Genomic DNA, 24,474 nt, shown 5'->3' with positions numbered 1-24,474 from the left:
ACCGGGTAGGCACATCGCATTTTAGCCGGTGAAGTGGCAGGCCCAACGACTTCTGTAGAGATGTAAGTCGCTGAGCTGCGGGATGCGAACGGCGGAAGTGAGCACACAGCGACCGTGCCCTCTGCAGAAGGCCATCTAGTCTGGGATAGTGGGCTAAAAATTGCTGGACAACCAGGTTCAACACGTGAGCCTTACAAGGCACGTGTGTGACATTGCCCCGGCGAAGGGCCGCACCCAGGTTTGCAGCATTGTCGCACACGGCCTTCCCTGGTTTCAGGTCCAGTGGAGACAACCATTCATGAAATTGGTTCTCCAGAGCTGACCACAACTCCTCAGCTGTGTGACTCACATTTCCCAGACATTTCAATGTAAAAACCGCCTGATGACGTTGAGCCCTACTGCCAGCATAGTAAGGAGGTGTGCAGGATCCCTTCTGCGCAGTTAGAAAGCTTGTGGCATGACCAGACAGGCTTTGGGTGCAGGTGGAAGACCGAGAGGAGGTTGAGGAGGCAGAAGCAGTGGAGGAACTTTGACATAAAGAGGATTGACGCACAACTCGTGGGGACGGCAAGACTTGGACAGCAGCCCCTTGTCCTGCTGTCACCATAGTTACCCAGTGCCCAGTCAGCGACATGTAACGCCCCTGTCCATGCCTACTCGTCCAAGTGTCCGTGGTGAAATGCACCCTGTCACACACAGAGTTTCTCAAAGAAGCGGTGATGTTGTGTGCGACATGCTGGTGGAGCGCAGGCACACCTTTCTTTGAGAAGTAGTGCCGACGGGGCATCTGGTACTGGGGCACTGCGACGGACATAAGGTCTCGAAAATCCTCTGTGTCCACCAGGCGGAAAGGCAGCATTTCTGTAGCCAAGAGCTTGCAGATGGTGAAATTCAACCTCTTAGCTTTCTCATGGCTAGGAGGAAATGGTCTTTTACTTGTCCACATCTGAGGGACCGAGGGCTGGCTATTGTGCTTAGACGGGGTTGATAAGGGTGTCCCCGGCAAACTGCCGGTCTGTGAGGAAGATGCAGGCGGACATGTTAGGTTGCCTTGATCCAAAGGTGGTGCTATCGATGTCGGACAGCGCTCAACACCAGCTGGTGTTACCACCTCCAAAGAAAATGATGACCTGCCAATCACGCTGGCTGTTGCGGGTAAAGAGGTGGCAGGTCTGCGCCCCAAAACAGGTGTGACTGCTGTCCCCCCAGTCACAGAGGATGAAGAGGCCGCGGATGCACAAGATATGGCAGACGGTGGTTGGCCCGGCCGGCTAGGCCGCATTGTAGCACACTGAGCTTCCCACTGCAACTTATGCTTCATGTCCATGTGCCGGTTCATGCATGAAGTACTCAAACTATGTATTTTTTGGCCTCTACTTAGCTTTTGCTGACAAATGTTACAGATAACACAAGTTGGGTCATCTTTATCGATCTGAAAAAATGCCCAGGCTATGCAAGGCTTAGCACCCATGCGACCTGAAGAGCCACCACGACTTGTGGTGAGAGGCAGAGTTGTGTTTGAGGATGCAGTTGTTGACGTGCTTCCAGTACTACGTCTCTGTCCAGGAAGGCGCAACCTGACCTCGTCGTCACTAGCATCTTCCTCCACCTCCTCTGCTGACCTCATCTCTTGGCTGACTGTGGGTTGACAGTAAGTGGGATCTCCGACCTCATCATCATTACCCTGTGCGTTATCACACCCGTCGTCCTCAGAGCCAACCTGTTCCTGCCCTGACAAAAAACTAAAGTTGTCGCTCCAATCAGGTATTTGAGTCTTATCATCGTCTTCCTCATTGTCTCCACCAACAGGAGTTACAGTTTGGGAATGAGGGTCTACATTATGGTCAGAACCTTCTGCGTCTGGTCCTGGATCTGACTCATAAAGATTCTGGGCATCAGTGCAGATCATTTCCTCGTCTGGATTCACAGAAGCGCTGGAGTCGACCTCTGATTCCCAGGCTATAGTATGAGTAAACAGCTCTGCAGACTCAAGCATCTGTTCTACCTCATACTCAGACGGGCAGCTGGAGATTTGGGAGCTGTGAGGAAGCAAGTGCGATTTGGGTGACACCTTTGAGGACTGGAGTATTTGTGATGTTGAAGTTGATGTGGAGGAGAGCCCACTTAAAGGAGCACTTGATATCCGTTGAAGCACCTGCTGTTTTTGTGCCTCATCTGGAATTTGTAGCGATTGGCGTGGCCGTAAGAAAGGGATCTTATCACATTGTCCGCTAAAAGAAGTAGTCATTTTAGTTTGGCTGGAAGATGGTCTTTCTTCTGCACCTACCCCACGGACACAACCTTTTTTCCCCTTCCCAACATGCCTATTCCCCTTTCCACCAGCAGCAGGCCTTTTTCCACTCATTTTGGTGGTTAACTAATTCACAACTCTGGAGTTGTTTGCACAAAAAAACAATGGATGGTAAATGAGCAGAGCTGAGTGGCCAAACTGTGGTATTAGGCCAAAACTATTGGCTGGGTTAGATGCAGAAAAAAATTATTTTTAATTTGCAATCTGATGGAGGTCAGTATAGATGGACTAATAGTCCAAGTCCCACACACCGCTAGAAGCCCAAATATTTTTTCAGAGCTAGATGCAGAAATTTTTTTTATTCAATTTGCAACCTGATGGAGGTCAGTATAGATGGACTAATAGACCAAGTCCCACACACTGCTAGAAGCCCAAATATTTTTTCAGAGCTAGATGCAGAAAAAAATTATTTTTAATTTGCAACCTGATGGAGATCAGTATAGATGGACTAATAGACCAAGTCCCACACACCGCTAGAAGCCCAAATATTTTTTCAGAGCTAGATGCAGAAAAAAATTATTTTTAATTTGCAACCTGATGGAGGTCAGTATAGATGGACTAATAGTCCAAGTCCCACACACCGCTAGAAGCCCAAATATTTTTTCAGAGCTAGATGCAGAAATTTTTTTTATTCAATTTGCAACCTGATGGAGGTCAGTATAGATGGACTAATAGACCAAGTCCCACACACTGCTAGAAGCCCAAATATTTTTTCAGAGCTAGATGCAGAAAAAAATTATTTTTAATTTGCAACCTGATGGAGGTCAGTATAGATGGACTAATAGACCAAGTCCCACACACCGCTAGAAGCCCAAATATTTTTTCAGAGCTAGATGCAGAAAAAAATTATTTTTAATTTGCAACCTGATGGAGGTCAGTATAGATGGACTAATAGACCAAGTCCCACACACCGCTAGAAGCCCAAATATTTTTTCAGAGCTAGATGCAGAAAATTTTTTTATTCAATTTGCAACCTGATGGACCTCAGTATAGATGGACTAATAGACCAAGTCCCACACACTGCTAGAAGCCCAAATATTTTTTCAGAGCTAGATGCAGAAAAAAATTCTTTTTAATTTGCAACATGATGGAGGTCAGTATAGATGGACTAATAGACCAAGTCCCACACACTGCTAGAAGCCCAAATATTTTTTCAGAGCTAGATGCAGAAAAAAATTATTTTTAATTTGCAACCTGATGGAGGTCAGTATAGATGGACTAATAGAACAAGTCCCACACGCTGCTAGAAGCCCAAATATTTTTTCAGAGATAAATGAAGAAAAAAATTATTTTTAATTTGCAACCTGATGGAGGTCAGTATAGATGGACTAATAGACCAAGTCCCACACACTGCTAGAAGCCCAAATATTTTTTCAGAGCTAGATGCAGAAAAAAATTATTTTTAATTTGCAACCTGATGGAGGTCAGTATAGATGGACTAATAGACCAAGTCCCACACACTGCTAGAAGCCCAAATATTTTTTCAGAGCTAGATGCAGAAAAAAATTATTTTTAATTTGCAACCTGATGGAGGTCAGTATAGATGGACTAATAGAACAAGTCCCACACGCTGCTAGAAGCCCAAATATTTTTTCAGAGATAAATGAAGAAAAAAATTATTTTTAATTTGCAACCTGATGGAGGTCAGTATAGATGGACTAATAGACCAAGTCCCACACACTGCTAGAAGCCCAAATATTTTTTCAGAGCTAGATGCAGAAAAAAATTATTTTTAATTTGCAACCTGATGGAGGACAGTATAGATGGACTAATAGACCAAGTCCCACACACTGCTAGAAGCCCAAATATTTTTTCAGAGCTAGAAGCAGAAAAAAATTATTTTTAATTTGCAACCTGATGGAGGTCAGTATAGATGGACTAATAGACCAAGTCCCACACACTGCTAGAAGCCCAAATATTTTTTCAGAGCTAGATGCAGAAAAAAAATATTTTTAATTTGCAACCTGATGGAGGTCAGTGTAGATGGACTAATAGAACAAGTCCCACACGCTGCTAGAAGCCCAAATATTTTTTCAGAGATAAATGAAGAAAAAAAATATTTTTAATTTGCAACCTGATGGAGGTCAGTATAGATGGACTAATAGACCAAGTCCCACACACCGCTAGAAGCCCAAATATTTTTTCAGAGCTAGATGCAGAAAAAAATTATATTCAATTTGCAACCTGCTGGAGGTCAGTATAGAAGGACTAATAGAACAAGTCCCACACACTGCTAGAAGCCCAAATATTTTTTCAGAGCTAAATGAAGAAAAAAATTATTTTTAATTTGCAACCTGATGGAGGTCAGTATAGATGGACTAATAGACCAAGTCCCACACACTGCTAGAAGCCCAAATATTTTTTCAGAGCTAGATGCAGAAAAAAATTATATTCAGTTTGCAACCTGATGGAGGTCAGTATAGATGGACTAATAGAATGATGCTATGCCCAAAAGATTTTACTTCACTAGGTGCAGTAAAAAAATTGGTATTCTATACACAGGTGGTATATCTTGCAACACAGATAGGCTACTCCACTGACTAACACACTCTGCAATAGGCCAAAAAGGATTAGCTTTGCTAGATTCAGCCAAATGCTGTGAAAAAAACTTGCACAGCACTGGCACAGACCTGCCTGGCAAAAACTGATAGGAACTGATGTAACCTAGTCCTGAAAAGGACTCCAATTACAATTAGTCTTTACTCCCACAATCTATCTATTTAAGAGCACAGACCTGCTTGATAAAAGTCGTAGGAAATGCTGTAACCTAGTCCTTAAAAGGACTGCAATCACAACTATTCCCTACTCCCAAGCTATCTGTAGATTTGTGCGAAAATTGGCTTGAAATTAACAAGGTATAGCGCACACAGCAACAGCGGTGCCGTCTAACATGTAGCTGCAGCAGTGAGAAAATGGTGGCGACGGGGAAAATGGCTTGGTCTTATAGGGCAAGGACATGTGACATACACTGCCAATCACACATGCCCTTGCTTGTGTGAAAAAAAGCACTTCGCTGCGTGTGTGCGCTGCTGATAGGCTGACAGATTGCACCTCCCCACTGCAAATGCGGGAAAGAGAAAAAAAAATGGAGATCTTCATTGTTCCTGCAGAGATCCATCCCCTGCCCCTCCCCCGCCCCGCTGTACACTCAAACTGCGTATTAACATTAATTTTCATCATTACTGAGAAAAAATCCAGTTATGATTTTGGTGCACGAACAGTTATCGAACATAACCTCGAACAGCCGAATTTTTCTCAAATTGTTCGTGTTCGCCGACCGGCTCGAACACCGCCCAAAACAGCTCGAATTTGAGATTGGCGAACAGTTCGAGTAGAACAATGCTCATCTCTAGTTGGGATCTCCTTTCACTTTTATCATAGCATTGTCATCTTTGAATCCATAAGAAAAAAGGGTTCTTTACTAGACTCTAAATTTTAAACTGGAAAACCCTGCATTCCCAATACCAAGATGTTCATTCGTCCTTGTTTATGTCTTTTTCAGTCTGTAAGTAAAAGTGGCAAATTTCGAGAAAGTGTGCTACGATTTCTTCATGCACTTTTTAAGTGAGTTATATTATAGGTGGAAAGTTACTTTTTGTATGATCTCGTGGTGCATAGGTAGCGCGTCTGACTCCAGATCAGAAGGTTGCGTGTTCAAATCACATCGCGGTCAAAGAACTTTTTCATAACTTAACCCATGTCTGGATTAAAACTAAATCTGTGTTGCTATCTGTCAGCACAGTGTCTAAAAAAGTGTCTTTTAGTTGAATGTTATAGATTAATATCTTACAAACAATTCTTTGATGAGAAAAATCATCGGGGAACAAAATCAAAACATTGAATATTTAAGGCACATCGGGATCTCCTTTTACTTTGATCATAGCATTGTCATCTTTGAATCCATAAGAAAAAATGGTTATTTACTAGATTCTAAATTTTAAACAAGAAAACCCTGCATTCCCAATACCAAGATGCTGATTCGTCCTTGTTTATGTCATTTTCAGTCTGTGAGCAAAAGTAGCAAATTTCGAGAAGGTTTGCGCGATTTCTTCATACACTTTTCACGTGAATTATGGGCGGAAACTTTCTTTCCATATGATCTTGTGGTGCAACGGTAGCGCGTCTGACTCCATATCAGAAGGTTGTGTGTTCAAATCACACCAGGGTCAAGCAATTTTTTCATTACTTAACGCATGTCTGGATTAAAATTGAAACTGTATTGCTATCTGTCAACGCATTGTCTAAAAAAGTGTTTTTTAGTTGAATTTTATAGATTAATATCTTATAAACAATTCTTTTATGAGAAAAATCATCGTGAAACGAAATCAAAACATTGAATATTTAATGCATTTCGGTATCTCTTTTCACTTTGATCATAGCATTGTCATCTTTGAAACCATAAGAAAAAAGGCTTCATTACTCGATTCTTAATTTTAAACTGTAAATCCCTGCATTCCCAATATCAAGATGTTCATTCGTCCTTGTTTATGTCTTTTTCAGTCTGTAAGTAAAAGTAGCAAATTTCGAGGTGTGCCACGATTTCTTCATGCACTTTTCATGTGAATTATGGGCGGAAAGTTTCTTTTAGTATGATCTTGTGGTACAACGGTTGCGCGTCTGACTCCAGATCAGAAGGTTGCGTGTTCAAATCACGCCAGGGTCAAGCAACTTTTTCATTACTTAACCCATGTCTGGATTAAAATTTAAACTGTTTTGCTATCTGTCAGCGCAGTATCTAAAAAAGTCTTTTAGTTGAGTGTTATAGATTAATGTCTTATAAACAATTCTTTGATGAGAAAAATCATGGTGAAACGAAATCAAAACATTGAATATTTAATGCATTTCGGGATCTCTTTTCCCTTTGATAATAGCATTGTCATCTTTGAAACCATAAGAAAAAAGGGTTCATGAATAGATTCTAAATTTTAAACTGTAAATTCCTGCATTCCCAATATCAAGATGATTATTCGTCCTTGTTTATCTCTTTTTCAGTCTGTAAGTAAAAGTAGCAAATTTCGAGAAGGTGTGCCATGATTTCTTCATGCAATTTTTAAGTGAGTTATATTATGAGCGGAAAGTTTCTTATCATATGACTTTGTGGTGCGACGGTAGCACGTCTGACTCCAGAACAGAAGGCTGTGTGTTCAAATCACGTCAGGATCATAAAACTTTTTCATAACTTAACCCATGTCTGGATTAAAATTCAAACTGTGTTGCTATCTGTCAGCACAGTGTCTGAAAAAGTGTCTTTTAGTTGAATGTTATAGATTAATATCTTATAAACAATTATTTGATGAGAAAAATCATAAGGAAGCAAAATCAAAACATTGAATATTTAAGGCACGTTGGGATCTCTTTTCACTTTGATCATAGCATTGTCATCTTTGAATCCATAAGAAAAAAGGGCTCTTTACTAGACTCTGCATTTTAAACTGGAAAACCCTGCATTCCCAATATCAAGATGTTTATTCATCCTTGTTTATGTCTCTTTCAGTCTGTGAGTAAAAGTAGAAAATTTCGAGAAGGTGTGCCACGATTTCTTCATGCACTTTTCACGTGCGTTATATTATGGGCGGAAAGCTTCTTTTCGTATGACCTCGTGGCGCAACGGTAGCGCGTCTGGCTCCAGATCAGAAGGTTGCGTATTCAAATCACGTCGGGGTCAAGAAACTTTTTCATAACTTAACCCATGTCTGGATTAAAATTGAAGCTTTGTTGCTATCTGTCAGCACAGTGTCTGAAAAAGTGTCTTTTAGTTGAATGTTATAGATTAATATCTCATAAACAATTATTTGACGAGAAAAATAATCAGGAAGCAAAATCAAAACATTGAATATTTAAAGCACGTTGCGATCTCCTTTCACTTTGATCATAGCATTGTCATCTTTGAATCCATAAGAAAAAAGGGTTCTTTACTAGACTCTGAATTTTAAACTGGAAAACCTTCCATTCCCAATACCAAGATATTCATTCGTCCTTGTTTATGTCTTTTTCAGTCTGTAAGTAAAAGTAGCAAATTTCGAGAAGGTGTGCCACGATTTCTTCATGCACTTTTTAAGTGAGTTATATTATGGGCCGAAATTTACTTTCCATATGATCTCGTGGCACAAATGTAGCGCTTCTGACTTCATATCAGAAGGATGCCTGTTCAAATCATGTTGGGGTCAAAATACTTTTTCATAACTTAACCCATGTCTGGATTATAATTGAAGCTTTGTTGCTATCTGTCAGCACAGTGTCTAAAAAAGTGTCTTTTAGTTGAATGTTATAGATTAATATCTTACAAAAAATTCTTTGATGAGAAAAATCATCGGGGAACAAAAGCAAAACATTGAATATTTTAGGCACGTCGGGATCTCCTTTCACTTTGATCATAGCATTGTCATCTTTGAATCCATAATAAAAAAGGGTTCTTGACGAGATTCTAAATTTTAAACAGGAAAACCCTGCATTCCCAATATCAAGATGTTCATTCGTCCTTGTTTATGTCATTTTCAGTCTGTGAGCAAAAGTAGCAAATTTCGAGAAGGTTTGCACGATTTCTTCACATACTTTTCATGTGAATTATGGGCGGAATGTTTCTTTTCAAATGATCTTGTTGTGCAACGGTAGCGCGTCTGACTTCAGATCAGAAGGTTGTGTGTTCAAATCACACCAGGGTCAAGCAACTTTTTCATTACTAAAACCATGTCTGGATTAAAATTGAAATTATGTTGCTATCTGTCAGCGCAGTGTCTAAAAAAGTGTCTTTTAGTAGAATGTTATAAATTAATATCTTATAAATAGTGTTGAGCGATACCTTCCGATATCAGGAAATATCGTATCGGATTGGATCGGACCGATACTCAAAAAGTATTGGATATCGCCGATTCCGATACCGGAAACCAATGCAAGTCAATGGGACACTAATATCGGAATGAAAATAAACCCTTTCTTTCCTTGTAGGTTAATTCTACATGAAGTAAAACAACTAAGAATAATGTAGAATGTATTATGCGAAAAGCCGGCAATTCATCAGCGCATACACCGGTACCCGACAATTTACAACAGAAAGAATAGAGCTTCACACATAGATTAGATAGATAGAAACATGTCAGTCACATATATATGAAGTACAGGGACAGTGTTGCTTACTGTACTTGTCATTTAGTGTAAAGGATTTATTTAAAAAAATAATAGTGTTTTCATGCACCGTCTCTTTAAAAAAGCCGGCCGGCAATTCAGCATCTGTACCCGACAATTTATAACAGACAGAATAGAGCTTCACGCATAGATTAGATAGATAGAAACATGTCAGTCACATATATATGAAGTACTGTGACAGTGTTGGTTACTGTACTTGTCATTTAGTGTAAAGGATTTATTTAAAAAAATAATAGTGTTTTCATGCACCGTCTCTTTAAAAAAGCCGGCCGGCAATTCAGCATCTCTACCCGACAATTTATAACAGACAGAATAGAGCTTCACACATAGATTAGATAGATAGAAACATGTCAGTCACATATATAAGAAGCACAGTGACAGTGTTGGTTACTGTACTTGTCATTTAGTGTAAAGGATTTATTTAAAAAAATAATAGTGTTTTCATGCACCGTCTCTTTAAGAAAGCCGGCAGGCAATTCAGCAGCGGTATCCGACAATTTAGAATAGAAGGAATAGAGAATCATACATAGATTAGATAGATAGAAACATGTCAGTCACATATATATGAAGTACAGTGATAGTGTTGATTACTGTACTTGTCATTTAGTGTTAAAATAAAGGATTTCTTTTAAAAAAAATTGGCGTGGGGTTCCCCTTAATTTTAGTCTCTAGCGGAGGTTAAGCAGACCGCTGGGGCAGATGTTTGAAGCCTGGGAAGGGGGTAATACCCACGGAGCTTCCCAGGCTACTAATATCAGCCCCCAGCTGAATACCTAGCCCTTACTAGCTATTAAAATGGGGGACCCCCCAAAAAAATGACGTGGGGTCCCCCCTATTTTAATAGCTAGCAAAGGCTAGGCAGACAGCTGGGGGATGATATTAATAGCCCAGGAAGGGAGCCATGAATATTGGCCCCCTCCCAGGCTAGAAACACCAGCCGTCAGCCGCCCCAGAAATGGCGCATCCATAGGATGTGCCAATTCTGGCACTTAGCCTCGCTCTTCCCACTGCCCTGTGGCGGTGGCAGTGGCTTAATAGGGCTGGGGTTGATGTCAGCTTATAACGCCAGCTGACTTCAAGCCCAGGTTAGTAATGGAGAGGCGTCTATAAGACACCCCCATTACTAACCCCATAGTGAAAGTTAAAAAAACCCCACAAACACCCAGAATAAAGTCCTTTAATTAAAATAAACACACAATTCTTTATTGTTCTAAATTAAACCATACTTACCGTCACGCCCATTCCAGCTGAAGCCAACGATCTCCTGCAATAAAAGAAAAATAATAAACCAACATCATCCTTACCTTTCCATGGTTCCCACGATGGCTCCAGCTCTGCTACATTGAGATGACAGGCTATACCGCAGCAGAACGCTGCCATCCTGCCTGTCATCCCGCAGACACTGAGAAGCGCAGGCATGCTTTCGCTCCTCAGTGTCTCTCTGTGACGGCATCCAGATGAGCCGACAATGAACTCGGCTCACCTCATGCACGTCACTGACAGCGTGGGAGTATTCTCACACTGAAGCGCTGAGTGCAGGAGAATTTTCTCACGCTGTCAGTGACGTGCATGAGGTGAGCTGAGTTCATTGGACATGAACTCGGCTCATCTTTATGCCGTCACAGAGAGACACTAAGGAGCGCAAGCATGCCTGCACTTCTCAGTGTCTGCGGGATGACAGGCTGGATGGCAGCGTTCTGCTGCGGTCCAGCCTGTCATCTCAATGTAGCAGAGCTGGAGCTGTCGTGGGATCCATGGAAAGGTAAGGATGAGGTTGGTTTATTATTTTTCTTTTATTGCAGGAGATCGTTGGCTTCAGCTGGAATGGGCGTGCTGGTAAGTATAGTTTAATTTAGAAGAATAAAGAATTGTGTCTTTATTTCAATTAAAGGACTTTATTCTGGGTGTTGTGTTTTTTTTAAATTCTTTACTAGAAATTCATGCTGGTCACGTCTAATATTGGCGTGACCCCATGAATTTCGGGCTTAGGGCCAGCTGATAATGCCAAGCTGGCCTTAACCCCTTTATTACCCAGTGAGCCACCGCACCAGGGCCCTGGATGAGTTGGGTACAGCGCCAGAAGATGGCGCTTCTATGAATGCGCCATTTTCCGGGGCGGCTGTGGACTGCAATTTGCAGCGGGTGGGGCCCAGAAAGCTTGGGCCTCCCTGCGCTGCAGATTCCAGCCCCCAGCTGCCTAGTTGTACCTGGCTGGACACAAAAATAGGGCGAAGCCCCACGTATTTTTTTTTTTAATTATTTCATGAAATTCATGAAATAATTAAGAAAAAAAGGGCTTCCCTATAATGTTGTGTCCGGTCAGGTACAAATAGGCAGCTGGTGGTTGGGGGCAGCCCGTTCCTGCCTGCTGTACCTGGCTGGACACAAATATAGGATGAAGCCCCACATCAATTTTTTTTAAATTATTTCATGAATTTTCGGAAATAATTAAAAAAAAATTGACGTGGGGCTTTGCGCTATATTTGTGTCCAGCCAGGTACAGCAGGCAGGAACGGGCTGCCCCCAACCACCAGCTGCCTATTTGTACCTGGCCGGACACAACAATATAGGGAAGCCCTTTTTTAAAAAAATTACTTCATGAAATAATTAAAAAAAAATTGACGTGGAGCTTCGCACTATATTTGGGTCCAGCCAGGTACAGCAGGCAGGAACGGGCTGCCCCCAACCACCAGCTGCCTATTTGTACCTGGCCGGACACAACAATATAGGGAAGCCCTTTTTTTCTTTATTATTTCATGAATTTCATGAAATAATTAAAAAAAAAAATACGTGGAGCTTCGCCCTATTTTTTTGTCCAGCCAGGTACAACTAGGCAGTTGGGGGCTGGAATCCGCAGCGCAGGGAGGCCCAAGCTTTCTGGGCCCCACCTGCTGCAAATTGCAGCCCGCAGCCACCCCGGAAAATGGCGCGTTCATAGAAGCTGGATGCTGTACCTGGCTGGCATAAAAAAATATGGCAAAGCCCACGTCAAAATTTTTGGGAAAAATTAATTAAAAAATAAATAATAATTTAGGGACTGCATCTTTATTAACTTATCAAATGTCATTTAGTGTTAAAATAAAGGATTTATTTTAAAAAAAATTGGCGTGGGATCCCCCATAATTTTAGTCTCTAGCGGAGGTTAAGCAGACGGCTGGGGAAGATGTTTGAAGCCTGGGAAGGGGGTAATACCCACGGAGCTTCCCGGGCAACTAATATCAGCCCCCAGCTGAATACCTAGCCTTTACTAGCTATTAAAATGGGGGACCCCCCCAAAAAAATGACGTGGGGTCCCCCCTATTTTAATAGCTAGCAAAGGCTAGGCAGACAGCTGGGGGCTGATATTAATAGCCCAGGAAGGGTGCCATGAATATTGGCCCCCTCCCAGGCTAGAAACACCAGCCGTCAGCCGCCCCAAAAATGGCGCATCCATAGGATGCGCCAATTCTGGCACTTAGCCTCGCTCTTCCACGCTGCCCTGGTGCGGTGGAGGGGGTAATAGGGCTGGGGTTCATGTCAGTGCCAGCTGCCATGAAGCCCAGGTTAGTAATGATGGGCGTCTATAAGACACCCCCATTACTAACCTACAAAGTGTTAAAAAGAAAAAACACACTACACCCAGAATAAAATAATTTATTTGAAATAAAACACACCATTTTATTTAATTCTTAATTTACTAAAAAAAAATAGTTACCTGTCCACGTTCCTGCGCTGATCTCCCATGCACAGCTGTCACATCTGGAGAAGGTGACAGCTGTGCATGGCTGCTGTAAGCTCTCGCTGCCGGGAACACGTCTGCTCCCGGCAGCGGGAGCCACTGACTGAGGTCACCGGAGTGCATTCAGGCAGCGCAGCTCCGGAGACCTCCTTTACTGCACTGCTGTACCGTGGGAATTTCTCACGATACAGCAGGGCCGTAAAGCAGCTAGCCGGAGCAGCGCTGCCTGAACTCCGGCGAACCCGCTTATGCAATGACGGGGCCCCATCATTCTAGCGGCGGCAGCTGTTCAGAGCGGTCACATTCTATGTGGCTGCTCTGAACTGGAGATCTTCGTGAGACACTCGTGGACTACTATGGAGGGGTAAGGATAAGGTTGTGGTTTATTATTTTATATTTTATTACAGGAGATCGATGGCTTCAGGGAATTAGGTGTCTAGGTGAGTATAGGTGTAGTTTTTTATTTTTTACTTTATTTTAGGTGGCGTTCGGCGGGGACAGGTAATGTATGAACTAATTTCTTTTAGGTAACCACTGGCCACCAATGACATGTATTTAACATTTATTGGGGACACAGTAGGGCAATTTAAATAGCAGGATCAGGCTGATGGGAACTACTGCTCCCATCAAGCTGATCCTGCTGGCACGAGTGGACGGGGGACAGACATAGGCCGATGGGAGTAGTAGTGTCACATCGGCCTATGTCTGCCTGCACGCACACACCCGCACACATCGCACAGACACCGCACACATCCGCACACATCGCACAGACACCGCACACATCGCACAGACATCGCACACACCCGCAGACATCGCACAGACACCGCGCACACCCGCACACATCGCACAGACACCCACACACACCAATCATGACGGGTCTGGGAGGTGAGGCTGACCTGTGCGGCCGTGGGAAAGTTCATGTGAGTTCATGCAGTCAAGCATGAACTCACATGAACCCTCTGAGGGCAACACGGCGACTTCAAATGAACAGCTGATCGGCATCAGCTGATACCTCAGCTGTTCATTTGAAATATCCGGCGGGAAAGTGCAGCACAGAACGAGAAAGCCGGCGGTGAAGTCTTTTCACTGCCGGCTTCCCCGCCCGGGTCCTTTGCTCCCCGCTCCTTGGTGCTGTGCTCCCCGCCCGGTCCTAACTTACGATCGGGATGGGAGGTGGCGAGGGGAGCGGAGGATCGGGGTGGGAGGCTGCGGGGAAGCAGTATGGGGCTGTGTGATTGTTTAAAAGCCGGCGGCTTTTTACCGCCCGCCGGCTTTTAAACAATCAGGAGAATTCTCTCACGCTGGGATGGCGTTATGATGACAGGCTGGATCTCAGCTGAGCGCTGCCATCCAGCTTGTCATCCTTCAGAGACACTGCAGAGCGCAGACATTATGGGAACTTACGATTCCGGTATTCGATATTGTAAAAGTATCGGAATTAAGTATCGGAATTCCGATACCGCGAATATCGGCCGATACCCGATATTTCAGAATCGGAATGCTCAACATTACTTATAAACAATTATTTGATGAGAAAAATGATAGGGAAGCGAAATCAAAACATTTAATATTTAAGGCACATTGGGATCTCTTTTCACTTTGATCATAGCATTGTCATCTTTGAATCCATAAGGAAAAAGGGTTCTTTACTAGACTCTGAATTTTAAACTGGAAAACCCTGGATTCCCAGTATCAAGATGTTCATTTGTCCTTGTTTATGTCTTTTTCAGTCTGTGAGTAAAAGTAGCAAATTTCGAGAGGGTGTGCCACGATTTCTTCATGCACTTTTTACGTGAGTTATATTATGGGCGGAAAGTTACTTTTGATATGACCTTGAGGTGCAACTGTAGCACATCTGACTCCATATTAGAAGGTTGCGTGTTCAAATCATGTTGGGGTCAAAAAACTTTTTCATAACTTAACCCATGTCTGGATTAAAATTGAAGCTGTGTTGTTATCTGTCGTCACAGTGTCTAAAAAAGTGTCTTTTAGTTGAATGTTATAGATTAATATCTTACAAACAATTCTTTGATGAGAAAGATCATCTGGAAACAAAATCAAAACATTGAATATTTAAGCCACGTCGGGATCTCCTTTCACTTTGATCATAGCATTGTCATCTTTGAAACCATAAGAAAAAAGTGTTCATTACTAGATTCGAAATTTTAAACTGGAAATCCCTGCATTCCCAATTTCAAGATGTTCATTCGTCCTTGCTTATGTCTTTTTCAGTCTGTAAGTAAAAGTAGCAAATTTCGAGAAGGTGTGCAACGATTTCTTCATGCACTTTTTAAGTGAGTTATATTATGGGCGGAAAGTTTCTTTTCATATGACCTCGTGGCGCAAAGGTATCGCGTCTGACTCCAGATCAGTAGGTTGCGTGTTCAAATCAGGTCAAGGTCAAAAAACTTTTTCATAACTTAATCCATGTCTGGATTAAAATTGAAGCTGTGTTGTTATCTGTCAGCCTAGTGTCTGAAAAAGTGTCTTTTAGTTGAATGTTATAGATTAATATCTCATAAACAATTATTTGATGAGAAAAATAATCAGGAAGCAAAATCAAAACATTGAATATTTAAGGCACGTTGGGATCTCTTTTCACTTTGATCATAGCATTGTCATCTTTGAATCCATAAGAAAAAAGGGTTCTTTACTAGACTCTAAATTTTAAACTGGAAAACCCTGCATTCCCAATACCAAGATGTTCATTCGTCCTTGTTTATGTCTTTTTCAGTCTAAGTAAAAGTAGCAAATTTCGAGAAGGTGTGCCACGATTTCTTCATGCACTTTTTACGTGAGTTATATTATGGGCGGAAAGCTTCTTTTCATCTCATCTTGTGGTGCAACGGTAGCGCCGCTGACTCCGTATCACAAAATTGCGTGTTCAAATCACGTCGGGGTCAGAAAACTTTTTCATAACTTAACCCATGTCTCCATTAAAATTTAAACTGTGTTGCTTTCTGTCAGCGCAGTGTCTAAAAAAGAGTCATTTAGTTGATTGTTATAGATTAATATCTTATAAACAATTCTTTGATGAGAAAAGTCATCGTGAAACGAAATCAAAACATTGAATATTTAATGCATTTCGGGATCTCTTTTCAATTTGATCATAGCATTGTCATCTTTGAAACCATAAGAAAAAAGGGTTCATGAATAGATTCTAAATTTTAAACTGGAATTCCCTGCATTCCCAATATCAAGATGTTCATTCGTCCTTGTTTATGTCTTTTTCAGTCTGTAAGTAAAAGTAGCAAATTTCGAGAAGGTGTGCCACGATTTCTTCATGCAACTTTTAAGTGAGTTATATTATGGGCGGAAAGTTTCTTTTTATATTACCTCGAGGTGCAACTGTAGTGCATCTGACTCCATATCAGAAGGTTGTGTGTTCAAATCATGTCGGGGTCAAAAAACTTTTTCATAACTTAACCCATGTCTGGATTAAAATTGAAGCTGTGTTGTTATCTGCCATCACAGTGTCTAAAACAGTGTCTTTTAGTTGAATGTTATAGATTAATATCTTACAAACAATTCTTTGATGAGAAAAATCATCGGGGAACAAAATCAAAACATTGAATATTTAAGGCACATCGGGATCTTCTTTAACTTTGATCATAGCATTGTCATCTTTGTATCCATAAGAAAAAAGGGTTCTTTACTAGATTCTAAATTTTAAACATGAAAACCCTGCATTCCCAATATCAAGATGTTCATTCATCCTTGTTTATGTCATTTTCAGTCTGTGAGCAAAAGTAGCAAATTTCGAGGTTTGCGCGATTTCTTCATACACTTTTCATGTGAATTATGGGCGGAAAATTTCTATTTGTATGATCTTGTGGTGCAACGGTAGCGCATCTGACTCCAAATCAGAAGGCTGCGTGTTCTAATCACGCCAGGGTTAAGCAACTTTTTCGTTAATTAACCCATGTCTGGATTAAAATTGAAACTGTTTTGCTATCTGTCAGCGCAGTGTCTAAAAAAGTGTCTTTTAGTTGAGTGTTATAGATTAATATCTTATAAACATTTCTTTGATGAGAAAAATCATGGTGAAACGAAATCAAAACATTGAGTATTTAATGCATTTCGGGATCTCTTTTCACTTTGATCATAGCATTGTCATCTTTGAAACCATAAGAAAAAAGGGATCATGAATAGATTCTAAATTTTAAACTGGAAATCCCTGCATTCCCAATATCAAGATGTTCATTCGTCCTTGTTTATGTCTTTTTCAGTCTGTAAGTAAAAGTAGCAAATTTCGAGAAGGTGTGCCACGATTTCTTCATGCAATTTTTAAGTGAGTTATATTATGGGCGGAAAGCTTCTTTTCATATTACCTCGAGGTGCAACTGTAGCGCGTCTGATTCCATATCAGAAGGTTGCGTGTTCAAATCATGTCGGGGTCAAAAAACTTTATCATAACTAGAGATGATCGTTGTTCTACTCGAACTGTTCGCCAATCTCAAATTCGAGCTGTTTTGGGCGGTGTTCGAGCCGTTCGGCGAACACGAACGATTTGAGAAAAATTCGGCTGTTCGAGGTTATGTTCGATAACTGTTCGTGCACCAAAATCATAACTGGATTTTTTCTCAGTAATGATGAAAATTAATGTTAATACGCAGTTTGAGTGTACAGCGGGGTGGGGGGAGGGGCAGGGGATGGATCTCTGCAGGAATAATGAAGATCTCCATTTTTTTTTCTCTTTCCCGCATTTACAGTGGGGAGGTGCAATCTGTCAGCCTATCAGCAGAGCACACACGGAGCGAAGTGCTTTTTTTCACACAAGCAAGGGCATGTGTCATTGGCAGTGTATGTCACATATCCTTGCCCTATAAGACCAAGCCATTTTCCCCGTCGCCACCATTTTCTCACTGCTGCAGCTGCGTGTTAGACGGCACCGCTTTTGCTGTGTGCGTTATACCTTGTTAATTTCAAGCCAATTTTTGCACAAATCTACAGATAGCTTGGGAGTAGGGAATAGTTGTGATTGCAGTAATTTTAAGGACTAGGTTACAGCATTTCCTACGACTTTTATCAGGCAGGTCTGTGCTCTTAAATAGATAGATTGTGGGAGTAAAGACTAATTGTAATTGGAGTCCTTTTCAGGACTAGGTTACATCAGTTCCTATCAGTTTTTGCCAGGCAGGTCTGTGCCAGTGCTGTGCAAGTTTTTTTCACAGCATTTGGCTGAATCTAGCAAAGCTAATCCTTTTTGGCCTATTGCAGAGTGTGTTAGTCAGTGGAGTAGCCTATCTGTGTTGCAAGATATACCACCTGTGTATAGAATACCAATTTTTTTACTGCACCTAGTGAAGTAAAATCTATTGGGCATAGCATCATTCTATTAGTCCATCTATACTGACCTCCATCAGGTTGTAAATTGAATATAATTTTTTTCTGCATCTAGCTCTGAAAAAATATTTGGGCTTCTAGCAGTGTGTGGGACTTGTTCTATTAGTCTATCTATACTGACCTCCATCAGGTTGCAAATTAAAAATAATTTTTTGTCTGCATCTAGCTCTGAAAAAATATTTGGCCTTCTAGCAGTGTGTGGGACATTCTCTATTAGTCCATCTATACTGACCTCCATCAGGTTGCAAATTAAAAATATTTTTTTGTCTGCATCTAGCTCTGAAAAAATATTTGGCCTTCTAGCAGTGTGTGGGACTTTCTCTATTAGTCCATCTATACTGACCTCCATCAGGTTGCAAACTGAATATATTTTTTTCTGCATCTACCTCTGAAAAAATATTTGGCCTTCTAGCAGTGTGTGGGACTTTCTCTATTAGTCCATCTATACTGACCTCCATCAGGTTGCAAACTGAATATATTTTTTTTCTGCATCTACCTCTGAAAAAATATTGGGCTTCTAGCTGTGTGTGGGACTTGTTCTATTAATCCATCTATACAGACCTCCATCAGGTTGCAAACTGAATATAATTTTTTTCTGCATCTACCTCTGAAAAAATATTTGGGCTTCTAGCTGTGTGTGGGACTTGTTCTATTAGTCCATCTATACTGACCTCCATCAGGTTGCAAACTGAATATAATTTTTTTCTGCATCTAGCTCTGAAAAAATATTTGGCCTTCTAACAGTGTGTGGGACTTTCTCTATTAGTCCATCTATACTGACCTCCATCAGGCTGCAAATTAAAAATAATTTTTATCTGCATCTACCTCTGAAAAAATATTTGGCCTTCTAGCAGTGTGTGGGACTTTCTCTATTAGTCCATCTATACTGACCTCCATCAGGTTGCAAACTGAATATATTTTTTTTTCTGCATCTACCTTTGAAAAAATATTGGGCTTCTAGCTGTGTGTGGGACTTGTTCTATTAATCCATCTATACAGACCTCCATCAGGTTGCAAACTGAATATAATTTTTTTCTGCATATACCTCTGAAAAAATATTTGGGCTTCTAGCTGTGTGTGGGACTTGTTCTATTAGTCCATCTATACTGACCTCCATCAGGTTGCAAACTGAATATAATTTTTTTCTGCATCTAGCTCTGAAAAAATATTTGGCCTTCTAGCAGTGTGTGGGACTTTCTCTATTAGTCCATCTATACTGACCTCCATCAGGTTGCAAATTAAAAATAATTTTTATCTGCATCTAGCTCTGAAAAAATATTTGGCCTTCTAGCAGTGTGTGGGACTTTCTCTATTAGTCCATCTATACTGACCTCCATCAGGTTGCAAACTGAATATAATTTTTTTCTGCATCTAACCCAGCCAATAGTTTTGGCCTAATACAACAGTTTGGCCACTCAGCTCTGCTCGGTTCCCATCCATTGTTTTTTTGTGCAAACAACTCCAGAGTTGTGAATTAGTTAACCACCAAAATGAGTGGAAAAAGGCCTGCTGCTGGTGGAAAGGGGAATAGGCGTGTTGGGAAGGGGAAAAAAGGTTGTGTCCATGGGGTAGGTGTTAAAGCAACAGTAACATCTGCAGAAGAAAGACCATCTTCCAGCCAAACTAAAATGTCTACTTCTTTTAGCTGACAATGTGATAAGATCCCTTTCTTACGGCCACGCCAATCGCTACAAATTCCAGATGAGGCACAAAAACAGCAGGTGCTTCAACGGATATCAAGTGCTCCTTTAAGTGGGCTCTCCTTCACATCAACTTCAACATCACAAATACTCCAGTCCTCAAAGGTGTCACCCCAATCGCACTTGCTTCCTCACAGCTCCCAAATCTCCAGCTGCCCGTCTGAGTATGAGGTAGAACAGATGGTTGAGTCTGCAGAGCTGTTTACTCATACTATAGCCTGGGAATCAGAGGTCGACTCCAGCGCTTCTGTGAATCCAGACGAGGAAATGATCTGCACTTATGCCCAGAATCTTTATGAGTCGGATCCAGGACCAGACGCAGAAGGTTCTGACCATAATGTAGATCCTCATTCCCAAACTGTAACTCCTGTTGGTGGGGACAATGAGAAAGACGATGATGAGACTCAAATACCTGATTGGAGCGACAACTTTAGTTTTTTGTCAGGGCAGGAACAGGTTGGCTCTGAGGACGACGGGTGTGATAACGCACAGGGTGATGATGATGAGGTTGGAGATCCCACTTACTGTCAACCCACAGTCAGCCAAGAGATGAGGTCAGCAGAGGAGGTGGAGGAAGATGCTAGTGACGACGAGGTCAGGGTGCGCCTTCCTGGACAGAGACGTAGTACTGGAAGCACGTCAACAACTGCATCCTCAAACACAACTCTGCCTCTCACCACAAGTCATGGTGGCTCTTCAGGTTGTGGGGGTCGTGATGACATTCCACTCATCCTCCAGTCACTCCAAATTCAAACTATGAGCATGGGTCAACCATTCAAAGAATGAGTCAGACAACAAGCTGGTTCAAACTCAGAGCATGCTCAAAAGACTACTACAGACAACGTTCTCAGCAATGTTCTGTGTTTATTCCTACATACACAAAACTAAATACACTACATAATGGGGAGGGGAAAGGGGTTGTCCGGGGCGGGGTAAGCCATGAAAGTCCAGTGTCTGGCCACTCCTGATTGGTCCACATCTCCTTATCTCAGTCTCTGGGCAGATATTGCAGCCGTCAGCTTATAATCTTGTTTTGTTTCTCTGAAATAAATCTTGGCAACACTGGAACTGTCTTAGTTTAAGTTTCGATTTGAGTAATATGTAGCAAGGAAAGCTTATTGTTATATGACACAAAATGGTGGTTAGTACATAAGCAAAAAAGCGTATAAAAGTTACAAAAGTATAAAAGTTACAAAAATATATATTCTCTTTTACCCCGACATTCCCCCCTAAACACTAAGCTTTCCTTTGCTTCGGGGCCTTTGAGACTGTCCATGTGTGGGGAGAGGGGAGGTGGATTTCTTCACCCAATCATCTTAGAAACTGCCCCCTTATGGGACGCCCCCAGACAATCGAGCCCTATCCTGGGTGACACATGGAGTTCTCCCAACCAACCTGAGAAAAAGGAGGTATCTACCCCTGTGTGGTAGCTGTCCACCCTGGGACAGACAGTAAGCATATGGAAAGGATATAGAAGAAGGTAGTCATCTTTTATAGACTCGTTCTGTCTCTCTTGCAGTGGGAGGTGTGAATCCAGGTGCTCTTGCCCTTAAGCTTCAGAGCCGTCGGGGTGGTGAGAAGCACAGTGTACGGTCCCTCGAACCGCGGCTGGAGGCAGTCTTTCCGGACAAACTTCTTCACATACACTAGATCGCCTGGGATGAAATCATGTACTGCATCACCTGTAGATTCTGGGAGAGAAGCAGATACTGGAGAGCGGGTGTTAGTCAATTCTCTAGACAAGGCAATCACAAATTTTACTACTCTATCATGTGTTTCAGACAACTCTTGGGGCCTAATCTCTCCTATCTTGGGTGGGGTCCCAAACAAAATTTTATAGGGAGTCAGCCCATGTTTGGCCTGAGGAGTGTGTGTGATATGATACAATACTATAGGGAGTAGGTCGGGCCAGGGGAGGGGATGATCTTGGGTCATTTTCAAGAGCTGGGTCTTGAGTGTGGAATTCATTCTCTCCACTTTGCCTCAACTGGCAGGATGGTATGGAGTGTGGAGGCCCAAATCTGTTCCCAACATGTTCCAGAGTTCTTCGTAGATATTTGCTGTGAAAGCTGGTCCTTGGTCCGATTCTATGACTTGGGGAACTCCAAATCTGTAGGCAATTTCGGTGATCAGTTTCTTGGCTGTGACTTTAGCAGTCATGTTGACAACCGGGTAGGCCTCGGGCCAGGCTGAGAACATATCCACGGCTACCAAAACGTACTCCTATTTTCCTGCTTTAGGCATTTGGATATGGTCGACTTGTATTCTCTGCCAAGGGTAGTATGGTTTAGCCAGGTGTTGAAAAGGGACCCGTGCCGTACACGTTGGGTTGCAGGTAGCGCAGACAGAGCAGGATTTTGAGTACGCAGTCACAGTGGAAGAGATTCCGGGTGCAAAGTACAGTTTCTTGATACATGCCAAGGCTTGATTCTTTCCTCTGTGTGTAGGCCCGTGAGCCCATGCTGCCACAGCTGAGTACATGCGTCTAGGCAAGCAAGGCTTCCCATCCACTTGGTAAAGAGTCGAGTTGACCTTTGAATCTTTGTGACTTGCCAGCACGGCTCCTGCCGCTTTCCATTGCTTAACTTCTTCAGTGGGGGGTCTTCCTTTGTTCCTCACACAATTTTTCTTCAGGCATCCTGACCCCCCTGGATTCCACTCATGTCTCCGCTGGACTTGTATGGTCTTCCGCCGGCTGTTCTTTTGCTCTTGCTCTAGTGAGCGCCACAGCTACGGTTTGCAGGGTCTCCCCCATCTCTTCTTCCTTTTCCTGCCACTTTGATGACACATTCTCTACTGCTGCAGTCTTGGCTGCTTGGTCAGCTAGGTGGTTGCCCCTGGCTTCTCTGGATTCTAGTCTTCCATGAGCCTTGACCTTGATAACAGCAACCTGAATGGGTAGTTCCAGGGCCTTCATTAGGGCCTTAATCCATGAGACATGTTCCACTGGTGTACCTGCAGCTGTGATGAATCCTCTAGACTTCCACAAGAGTCCAGAATCATTGCAAATTCCATGTCCATACCTGGAATCGGTATATATATTCGCCGTTGTTCCTGCTGCCAGGTGGCAGGCCTCTGTGAGAGCCACAAGTTCAGCTTCTTGTGCAGACATGTATGGTGGTAGAGCTTCAGCCTTGAGGACTGTTAGGTCCGTTGTGACAGCATATCCCGTGTGGAACTTCCCTTGAGGGTCTGCGAGCGGATGTGCCACCATATTCTCTGGAGCAGAAGTCTCTTCCTGCAAAATTTTTATACAATCATGAGGTTCCACCAATGGACCTTCACCCTCTTCACCTTCCCCCCTAGAAGGTGGAAGCAAAGTGGCAGGATTGATAGTCAGACATCTGGTAAATGTTATATTGGAGGGCAACAATAGGGAACACTGCAGCCGCAGGTGTCTTTGGTTGGTTAGATGTTTCGGAGATGTTTGTTGCAGAACAGCTGAGAGATCATGGCCGGCCTGTATAACTAGATCATGTCCAAGGACGATATCAGCTGACTTGTCAAGGAGGATGTGAGCAGCGTGGACCGCCTTAAGGCACGTGGGGACAGTTCGGGCGACAGGGTCCAGGCGGGCTGAGTAGTAGCCCAAAGGCCGATACTTATGATCATAGCGTTGTGCTAGAACTCCAGAGGCATGACCTTCCGATTCCGAGACAAAAAAGGTGAAATGGCTGAGTATAGTCTGGTAAGCCCAAGGCCGGGGCAGAGACAACAGCCTGTTTAAGGCGGTCAAAACATAGTCTGTGTTCATGAGAAACACGTGGATCTTCAGCATGAAACCAAACTGAGCCTTCATTCTTGAGACAGTCGTACAGAGGTTGCATGAGCTTTGAGGCATCAGGGATCCATTGCCTGCAGTAAGTGATGAGGCCAAGGAAAGTCTGCATAGCGGAGTAGGTGGTTGGGAAAATGATATCCATGATGGCTTGTTTTCTTTCTTCAGTCAGATGTTTAGTACCTTGTGATATACAATATCCGAGGAAAATGACCTTGGGCAGACACCATTGGACTTTGCCTTTCGAGACTTTACAGTTAGCTGAGTGAAGAAACCAGAGAAGGGATGCTGACATCTCTGGCAAATTTTCTTCAGTGCCACAGAGTAAAAGATCATCCACATACTGTAGAAGGGTGACCTGAGGGTTCTCTTGAACCCATGGCTCCAGAATAGACTTCATAGAATGAGTGAATTGGTTAGGAGAGTTCTGGGCTTTTTGCGGAGTCCTGTTCCATGTAAGCTGTGCTCCTTGAAAGGT

At 42.5% G+C, this 24,474-nt stretch overlaps 3 non-coding genes across 3 annotated transcripts; all 3 read left to right on the top strand.

The window, feature by feature from the left end:
* Positions 1-6,408: 6,408 nt before the first annotated feature.
* TRNAW-CCA (transfer RNA tryptophan (anticodon CCA)) lies at positions 6,409-6,480 on the top strand. Its single transcript has one exon. It is a non-coding gene; the product is annotated as a tRNA-Trp (tRNA).
* A 422-nt stretch (positions 6,481-6,902) lies between these two features.
* On the top strand, positions 6,903-6,974 carry TRNAW-CCA (transfer RNA tryptophan (anticodon CCA)). The gene has a single exon. It is a non-coding gene; the product is annotated as a tRNA-Trp (tRNA).
* Positions 6,975-7,904: 930 nt separating this feature from the next.
* Positions 7,905-7,976, top strand: TRNAW-CCA (transfer RNA tryptophan (anticodon CCA)). Its single transcript has one exon. It is a non-coding gene; the product is annotated as a tRNA-Trp (tRNA).
* Positions 7,977-24,474: the final 16,498 nt, after the last annotated feature.

Source organism: Phyllobates terribilis, unplaced genomic scaffold (genome assembly GCF_046119375.1).
Source record: "Phyllobates terribilis strain yellow unplaced genomic scaffold, ASM4611937v1 Scaffold_11__3_contigs__length_659146591, whole genome shotgun sequence".
In the NCBI taxonomy this organism is placed as follows: Eukaryota; Metazoa; Chordata; class Amphibia; order Anura; family Dendrobatidae; genus Phyllobates; species Phyllobates terribilis.
This window is presented reverse-complemented; position numbering and strand designations above follow the sequence as displayed.